The sequence below is a fragment of the Saccostrea echinata genome, unplaced genomic scaffold, assembly GCF_033153115.1.
Source record: "Saccostrea echinata isolate AGI-Se365-2 ecotype Australia unplaced genomic scaffold, CSIRO_AGI_Sech_v1 ptg000003l, whole genome shotgun sequence".
Lineage (NCBI taxonomy): Eukaryota > Metazoa > Mollusca > Bivalvia > Ostreida > Ostreidae > Saccostrea > Saccostrea echinata.
This window is the reverse complement of record NW_026889752.1, coordinates 11,562,319-11,572,500: the sequence shown is the minus strand read 5'-3', so window position 1 is coordinate 11,572,500 and position 10,182 is coordinate 11,562,319. Positions and strand designations below refer to the sequence as shown.

The 10,182-nt window shown below is 33.6% G+C and overlaps 1 protein-coding gene and 1 long non-coding RNA gene across 2 annotated transcripts in view; both read left to right on the top strand.

Moving 5' to 3' along the window:
* The window catches only part of LOC133178462 (E3 ubiquitin-protein ligase RNF213-like), a 130,819-nt gene that overhangs the window by 77,130 nt on the left and 43,507 nt on the right, over nt 1-10,182 (top strand). The window lies entirely within an intron of this gene.
* Nucleotides 6,605-8,390, top strand: LOC133178581 (uncharacterized). The gene is made up of 3 exons (XR_009719999.1): nt 6,605-6,742; nt 7,583-7,653; nt 8,186-8,390. It is a non-coding gene; the product is annotated as an uncharacterized LOC133178581 (long non-coding RNA).

The window sequence follows — 10,182 nt, the reverse complement described above, 5'->3', positions numbered from 1 at the left end:
TTGATATCAAATGAAAGATCTTGTGATTTTGAAGACTTTTTGTTCAACAGCTATTCAGAGATTTCTTTTCGTTATGGAGATATACTGAATGGAAATATTTAGGGGCCACCCCTCCAAGTCCTTAATGGGGCCGTTTGACAAAAAATGAAAGGGTGCATATTGATTAGAACATTATTCTGACCATCTTTTGTTCAGTATTGCTTTTCAAAATATTCCCCCTTTTCGAGATATAAAGCGTCAAAGATTTAGTATTCTGGCCCCTTGTGACCCCTTATTACGTAACATATGATCAGAATCTTATCATATATTGTCGTAAATCGTTAAGATAAGCATCTTTGCTTCAGTAATGTATTACAAATTATTGATCGTTAAAGAGGTATAGGTGAAAGACTTTTGGCCTCTCTGAGCCCCTTATTTGAGGGGTCAGCCCCTTTTTCTTGATATCAAATGAAAGATCTTGTGATTTTGAAGACTTTTTGTTCAACAACTATTCAGAGATTTCTTATCGTTGTGGAGATATGCTGAATGGAAATATTTAGGGGCCACCCCTCCAAGTCCTTAATGGGGCCGTCTGACAAAAATTGAAAGGGTGCATATTGTTTAGAACATTATTCTGACCATCTTTTGTTCAGTATTGCTTTTCAAAATATTCCCCCTTTTCGAGATATAAAGCGTCAAAGATTTAGCATTCTGGCCCCTTGTGACCCCTTATTACGTAACATATGATCAGAATCTTATCATATATTGTCGTAAATCGTTAAGATAAGCATATTTGCTTCAGTAATGTATTACAAATTATTGATCGTTAAAGAGTTATAGGTTGAAGACTTTTGGCCCCTCTCAGCCCCTAATTTGAGGGGTCAGCCCCTTTTTCTTGATATCAAATGAAAGATCTTGTGATTTTGAAGACTTTTTGTTCAACAACTATTCAGAGATTTCTTTTCGTTATGGAGATATACTGAATGGAAATATTTAGGGGCCACCCCTCCAAGTCCTTAATGGGGCCGTTTGACAAAAAATGAAAGGGTGCATATTGTTTAGAACATTATTCTGACCATCTTTTGTTCAGTATTGCTTATCAAAATGTTCCCCTTTTTCGAGATATGAAGGGTCAAAGATTTAGCATTCTGGCCCCTTGTGACCCCTTATTACGTAACATATGATCAGAATCTTATCATGTATTGTTGTAAATCGTTTAGATAAGCATCTTTGCTTCAAAAATGTATTACAAATTATTGATCGTTAAAGAGTTATAGATGAAAGACTTTTGGCCCCTCTGAGCCCTTAATATGAGGGGTCAGCCCCTTTTTCTTGATATATAATGAAAGGCCGTGTCATTCTGCACAACTTTTCTTCTATATGTTTTAACAAATTCTTAACAGGTATGAAGATATGAAAAAAAAAAGTGTAAAATTTTGTGAGATGTTTCTGAGACATTTTTTGAGCCCTACTGAGCTTCGGCGCCTTTTGCGCTAGAGAGAATTGGACACCTGCCTGCAAATCTACCAATCTTCCCCTACCTTCACTGAAAATCTTGACTCAATATCTTAAGTCGTTTCGGAGAAGTTTCCAGGACAAGCCGACCCTCTAAAAATCAGAAAATCCTAAATATCTCGAGATAGAAAGTGACGTCATCAAAGAAAAAAATTTCCAATAAGGTTCAGATCAATACCTATCAGATCTGAAAATTTCTTGAAAATCGGCCAAGACGTTTTCGAGAACTCGCGTGCACAAAATCGGTAAGAATAATAATAATAATAACTAGATGCGATCTCGTTGCGAGCAACGAGTGGGTCTTCCGTCCGATTTTTGATAAGATGTGAAAAGAATTTGACTGAGACTTTCGTTCAAATATAATGATATAAATAAATTGTTAAGACGACCAATTTTGCTTCAGTAATCTATAACAAAATATTGATCATTAAAGATCATAGATTAAAGGCTTTCGGCCCGTCTTGGCCCCTACTACACTTTTTGTTCAACAACTATTCAGAAATTCTTTTTCGTTTCCGAGATATATGCAAAAGAAAAAATAGGGGCCGGCCCTTCAATTCCTTAACGGGAACGTTTAGCAAAAATTTAAAGGTAACATATTGTTCAGAACATTATTGTGAACATCTTTCATTCAATATTGCTTATCAAAATATTTCCCACTTTCGAGATATAAAGCGTCAAAAATTTAGCATTCTGGCCCCTAATGTCCCCTTATAACATAACATATGATGCTAACAACATGTTATATAGTTAAGGAGTGTGAAGATGATCTATTTTGCCTTAGTAATGTATTACAAAATATTGATCGTTTAAGAGTTATTGATGAGAGACGTTTGGCCCCTATCGGCCCTTATTTTGAGGGGCCAGTCCCTTTTTCTTGATATCACCTTAAAGCTCTTATGATTTTGAACACTTTTTGTTCAACAACTATTCAGAAATTCTTTTTCGTTTCCGAGATATATGCAAAAGAAATATTTAGGGGCCGGCCCTTCAACTCCTTAATGGAGACGTTTAGCAAAAGTTGAAGGTTACATATTGTTCAGAAAATAATTGTGAACATCTTTCATTCAATATTGCTTATCAAAATATTTCCCACTTTCGAGATATAAAGCGTCAAAGATTTAGCATTCTGGCCCCTAATGTCCCCTTATAACGTAACATATGATGCCAACAACATGTTGTATAGTTAAGGAAAGTGAAGATGATCTATTTTGCCTCAGTAATGTATTACAAAATATTGATCGTTTAAGAGTTATTGATGAAAGACTTTCGGTCCCAATCACCCCTTATTTTGAGGGGCCAGCCCCTTTTTCTTGATATCACCTTAAAGCTCTTATGATTTTGAACACTTTTTGTTCAACAACTATTCAGAAATACTTTTTCTTTCCGAGATGTATGCAAAAGAAATATTTAGGGGCTGGCCCTTCAACTCCTTAATGGAGACGTTTAGCAAATATTGAAAGGTTACATATTGTTCAGAACATTATTGTGAATATCTTTTATTCAATATTGCTTAACAAAATATTTCCCACTTTCGAGATATAAAGCGTCAAAGATTTAGTATTTCGGCCCCTCACGACCCCTAATTATGTAACATATGATGTAAATAACATAATATATGGTTGTAGTTTGCTCAGATAAACATTTTTGCTGCAGTAATAGTTCGCAAAATATTGATCGTTAAAGAGTTATTGATGAAAGACTTTCGGCCCCTACCGGCCCCGATTTTGAGGGGCCAGCCTCTTTTTCTTGATATTACATTAAAGCTCTTATAATTTTGAACACATTTTGTTTAACAACTATTCAGAATTTTTTTTTTTTGTTTCCGAGATAAATGCAAAAGAAATATTTAGGGGCTGGCCCTTTAATTCCTTAATGGGGACGTAAAGAGAAAAATGAAACGTTGCATATTGTTTAGAACCTTATTTTGAACATCTTTTGTTCAATATTGCTTATCAAAATATTTCCCACTTTCGAGATATAAAGCGTCAAAGATTTAGCATTCTGGCCCCTTATGGCCCCTAATTATGTAACATATGAGATTTTTATCATAATATATAGTTGTAGATTGTTCAGATAAACATTTTTGCTTAGTAATGTATATCAAAATATCGATCGATTAAGATTTATGGATTTAAGACTTTTGGCCCCTCTTGGCCCCTAATGTGATGAGTCAGCCCTTTTTTCTTGATATCATAAAAAAGATCTTATTATTCTACACAATTTCTGTTCAATATGTTTTAAGAAAATATTTATAGTTTTGAAGATATGATAAAAAATGTCTCGAAAATTCACTCCTGATTCATGTCCTAAATTTTGATCCCTACCGAGCTTCCATACTAGGCACTTCCAGGAAATTTGAAAACTGAGGTGCACAACTAGAACATGTCCTCTATTATCACTGAAAATTTCAGCGCTCTAGCTTTTGTCATTTTTGAGTTTTTGTGTAGACAAAATGGTCACTAAAAATTCGATTAAAGGGCGATAACTTCCGACCGGAAGTGAATTTCCAAAAATTAAAGAAAACGTATTAGGTTTACATCATGATACATTATCTCTGAAAATTTCAAGTGAATCAATCCAACCATCTCTGAGAAATCGTCTGCACAAAATTTGGACAGAAAAAAATAATAATAATAATAGTGAAAAAGAAACAATAGAATAATAGAAGGGTCTTCCGTTGGAGACGGAAGACCCTAATAATAATAATAATAGGGAAAAAGAAACCGAACGAAAACAATAAGGTCTTCCGTTGGAGACGGAAGACCTTAATAATAATAATAATAAGAAGAAACAGAGTAAAAACAATATGTTCCCAAACTTCGTTTGGGGAACATAACTAGATGAGATCTCGTTGCGAGCAACGAGTAGGTCTTCCGTCCAATTTTTCGATAAGATGAGATATGATTTTGACTATGATCTTGGTTAAAAGGTAATAATAGATATAGACTTCCCTAATTAGATTTCAATCCTCTGATTTATATACATTATCAAAGAGCTATCGATGAATTGCTTTTGGCCCTTCTGAACCCCTAGTTTGAGGGGTCAGCCCCTTTTTCTTCATATCAAATGAAAGATCTTGTGATTTTGAAGACTTTTTGTTCAGCAACTATTCAGAGATTTCCTTGGGTTGTGGAGATATGCTGAATGGAAATATTTAGGGGTCACCCCTCCAAGTCCTTAATGGGGCTGTTTGACAAAAATTGAAAGGGTGCATATTGTTTAGAACATTATTCTGACCATCTTTTGTTCAGTATTGCTTTTCAAAATATTCCCCCTTTTCCAGATATAAAGCGTCAAAGATTTAGCATTCTGGCCCCTTGTGACCCCTTATTATGTAACATATGATCAGAATCTTATCATATATTGATGTAAATCGTTAAGATAAGCAACTTTGCTTCAGTAATGAATTTCAAATAATTGATCGTAAAAGAGTTAACGATGAAAGACTTTTGGTGCCTCTGAGCCCCTAATTTGAGGGGCCAGCCCCTTTTTTTCTTGATATCAAATGAAAGGTCTTGTGATTTTGAAGACTTTTTGTTCAACAACTATTCAGAGATTTCTTTTCGTTGTGGAGATATGCTGAATGAAAATATTTAGGGGCCACCCCTCCAAGTCCTTAATGGGGCCGTTTGACAAAAATTGAAAGGTTGCATATTGTTTAGAACATTATTCTGACCATCTTTTGTTCAGTATTGCTTATCAAAATATTCTCCCATTTCGAGATATAAAGCGTCAAAGATTTAGCATTCTGGCCCCTTGTGACCCCTTATTACGTAACATATGATCAGAATCTTATCATATATTGATGTAAATCGTTAAGATAAGCATCTTTGCTTCAGTAATGAATTTCAAATTATTGATCGTTAAAGAGTTAACGATGAAAGACTTTTGGCGCCTCTGAGCCCCTAATTTGAGGGGCCAGCCCCTTATTCTTGATATCAAATGAAAGGTCTTGTGATTTTGAAGACTTTTTGTTCAACAACTATTCAGAGATTTCTTTTCGTTGTAGAGATATGCTGAATGGAAATATTTAGGGGCCACCCCTCCAAGTCCTTAATGGGGCCGTTTGACAAAAATTGAAAGGTTGCATATTGTTTAAAACATTATTCTGACCATCTTTTGTTCAGTATTGCTTATCAAAATATTCCCCCTTTTCCAGATATAAAGCGTCAAAGATTTAGCATTCTGGCCCCTTGTGACCCCTTATTACGTAACATATGATCAGAATCTTATTATATATTGATGTAAATCGTTAAGATAAGCATCTTTGCTTCAATAATGTATTACAAATTATTGATCGTAAAAGAGTTAACGATGAAAGACTTTTGGTGCCTCTGAGACCCTTATTTGAGGGGCCAGCCCTTTTTTCGTGATATCAAATGAAAGGTCGTATCATTCTGCACAACTTTTCTTCTATATGTTTTAACAAATTCTGAACTTGTATGAAGATATGAAAGAAAAGGTGTAAAATTTTGTGAGATGTTTCTGAGACATTTTTTGAGCCCTACCGAGCTTCGGCGCCTTTTGCGCTAGAGAGATTTGGACACCTGCCTGCAAATCTACAAACCTTTTCCTACTTTCACTGAAAATCTTGACTCAATATCTTAAGTCGTTTCGGAGGAGTTTCCAGGACAAGCCGACCCTCTGAAAATCAGAAAATCCTAAATAACTCGAGATGGAAAGTGACGTCATCAACGAAAAAAATTTCCAATAAGGTTCAGATCAATACAGTGCTGCTATCCTACAAGTTGACATGGGATGGGTTTGGATAGGATGCAGGATTGAGGATTCACGATAGAAACATATAGTAGTTAATCCAATCCTATCCTATCCCATCCTATATCCTACAGCCAATCAGATTCGAGTACGGGTTGATTCATATTTCAGAATTAATTGTCAAAACGGAATAGTTTTGAAAACCTTTACAAAAGAAATATTTATAAAATTACAAATGAAAATAAACATTTTTGTTTTAATTTTAACACACTTTTTTTTTAACTCGAGTAACATAACGTACGATATAACCGTGCACGATGACCGGAAGAATCTTCGCATGTAAACAACGAAGAGTTTGAACGTCAATAGACCTAATTTTCTTCAGCATGTTTGGATTATTCAGCCAGTTTCTGCTTGTGTTATAGTTCAGTGACATCTTTCTGAGTTAAATGTGCTTTGTTTGTCTGGATAATCCTATGTGTGCCTGTACTCGAACCGTCAACGGTGGACATCGCAGTCAGGTATACATGTAAGTACACTACGCACGTTACATGCCTTGTGTGCATGTTTATACTTCCCCTTTAAACTATGTCCTAATGGTTGAACAACATTTTATTCTATTGTAATAAACTTATAGACAAAAAGCAGGTGTAAAAAAAAGAAAGAAGTAGAGTGTATGTGTGGGGAGGAGGGGGGTAAAAATTTACAAATTATATTCTGTCACATGATTCAATGTGTCCTAAAACAGTAAGATGTATTATCCTTTTTTCGGTTTGTAACTGTTATATCATTTACTTACTATGAATTTAAAACATTTTTAATGTTTTTATTTGAGTGCAATTATAATAATTCATATTCAGTTCTTGCATGTCTTATGCTACTGTTTAAATGGTATTAAAAGTCCATCATGTACATTTGTAATGGTTTGGGCCATGGATATCAGTCTTGGTAGCTCAGTTGGTAGAGCACCTGACTAGTGATGCAGGTGTCCCAGGTTCATTTCCCGGTCAAGTCATACATTTTCTCCCTTCCTGTTACAGACATGGTGCCATTGACCACCCCTGGACTTGCAGGTGAAAGTCCTGCCAGGGGCAATAAGAACTTGGGTTGGGTCTTCAAGAGCCAAGACAATTTAAGGAGGGAGGGATGTAATGGTTTGGGCCATGGATATCAGCCTGGGTAGCTCAGTCAGTAGAGCACGTGACTAGTGATGCAGGGGTCCTGGGTTCGATTTCCGGTCCAGCCATACATTTTCTCTCTTCCTGTTACACATGTATATCCTGAGCACTTACTAAGTATATGTTTACATATGTATGACATATTCTGAGTAGTGAATTAATAAATAATCATTAATAATACTTCATTGCAGAGAAATGGTTCCTGACTTTGTCTGCCCATATAACAATAAACAAGATTCTACATTTTAAAAATAGGACTAAGGTATGTTTAGATTATTTATGCATGGGTATCAGTAAAATACATACAAAGCATTATCTGAATTTAGATGAAGTGTTTCGCAGATTTTCCGAATAAGTGATTTTCTTCTGTTTAAAAAGTTGAGAGTAAAACTGGAAACAATGTGTAATTATTCATGTCATGTTACATGTATATTCATATTTATTGATATTCAAATTTTATGTCAAAAAGAAAATAAACAAACAAAAATAGATAAAAAAAACAGAAAATAAAGAAAAAAAAAACCCACAATACCTGTTAACAAGTTGTCAAGGTGAAACAAATACAATCTACAAGTAAATTATGATTATTTAATTAAGATATGACTATGAAGTTGCAGTGTAAGATTGGATTTTGCTTGATTTCTTTGAATTCATTATTTTCGGAGAGAAAATAAGTGAAATCCAGCCAATTGTAGATGAAATGAGAAAGATAATCATTATAAAAATACAGTTTTTATGTATAGTATATATGTAAAAATTGTACAATTTACATGCATATAATGTTTATTTTTCAGGACAATCCTGCATATTTGCAGTTTTACACATTGCAGTTCATCTCATCTGCTGCTGGAATAAATAATGAAAGCTGTTTATACTACTTTCCAAGAGCCCCCTAGAGTCTGAAATCCTGGTGTTTTTATTAAGGATATCAGTGTGTGAAGTATTTGTTTTTGTGCCTTGAAATTTGTGAAACTGTTCAGTTACTTGATGACTAGCTTTTTGACACCCAGAAGTAAACAATAATTTGATATTTGAAATCGACTTGGATCGACAGACAAGCATGCCAAATGCTATGCAGTTAAAACATTATGCAAATGATAAACTTGAACTTAAACAAACTAAATGTACATGTATCACCTGTATCTATAAGCTTGGCATTGAAATACATGTGTACTTTGATGAATTTGTCTCATAATGGCACATTAATTTATTGTACATCATGTACATGTGAATTGTATATGAGATTTACTTGGTCCAGGAAAAATATATATACTGAAAAAGCAATTACCTTGAATAAATATTGTGAACTTAATCATGCAATATGTGTGTTTATTCCTCATTTGGACCATGAATAACAATTAAGATCAAATGTCAAGGTCAGAAACAAGATTTACTTAAATAGGGGTTCTGAATAACTACTGTGGCTTCTAGTACATTGAATCTAAGGAAAATGTGTCTTAACTGCAATAATTATTGCTGTCCATCTATCTGATCTGACCGTGAAGATTTATGGAAATTTTTCTGTGAAGTTAAAACATAACTTGATTAAATTATCACACATACAAATGGTAACTGAGATATGGCACTCAGACCAACTGTTCATCAACAATCTGCTGACAGCAGTAGGACACTCAAAATATTTGGATGTCTGGATTCCAGTCATGGACTGGCCCCAGGACTATAAACTGAGAACAATTAAACTGAAGTGAAATTTAGACATTTAACATGTTGAATAACTTGATTTTTATTTAACAAACATGTTAATTTAAAAGATGTTACATGTTTGTATGATATTCACAAACAAATGCATGATGAAACTGAACATTTCATATAAGAATAACTTTAAAAAGAAATGAAAATGAAATAAAATTTTTATCATGCATTTTTAATTTAAATATTACCATGATTATATAGACAATATTTTGAAATGTTTTATAAATAAAGATCAAGATATTTCAGATCTAAAATTTGATTTGTCTGTTCTCAGTTTATGGTCTTGTCATATTTTCTTTTTTAGTTTTACATCAGTATGGATAAAATCCAATACAGATGCATTTAGATCTTTATCATGATCTTTTTTTAATGGTTCTAAGTTTAGGGGAAAATAATTTTTTGTATAAATTTTACATGAGAGAACTTTATAAGATCATATAGCTGTTTAAACATCAAATACATCCGACTTTTTTCATCCTTTATTTATGTGTAGAAAAGTTGTATTTTTCACGGGTTCGGTTATTGTACAGTGCACCTGTGCCGCACGAAGGTTTTGACAATCGTAGTCTGATTCTTATAATGAGCTTATTAATAAATTTTGACTTGGATCGACCCCATACTTAATTATAACATAAGAAACGTATCTGAAGTCTTCATTGTTACTTTTTTTTCAATCCCATTTATTTTTCGTAATGTATAAATTCGGAAAGAAGCAATATATACGTCTCTAGATCATTGTCAGTAGGTAAAACTATATTAAAAAAGTCTGATTATATTTTTTCTATAATATATCTGAATACCGACTTTCTTTACATATTCGTTAAATCAACATTTTCCTGTGCTTTTTAGAATCCTTTTGTTTACATTTGAACTGGATTCTCAAAAATTTATGCGTGCACGAGGTGTTGGGAATTAATGGATGTCGATCTCGATTTGTTTTCCTCCATCAAATCATAAACAAGGTACAAAACAATTACTGATTTTTAGTTGATGGTCATATTACTATTTTTTTCGTTTTGTCAAATTAACTCCTAAATATTGAAAAACTGCAAGTAGCAGGATAGGATAGGATAGGATT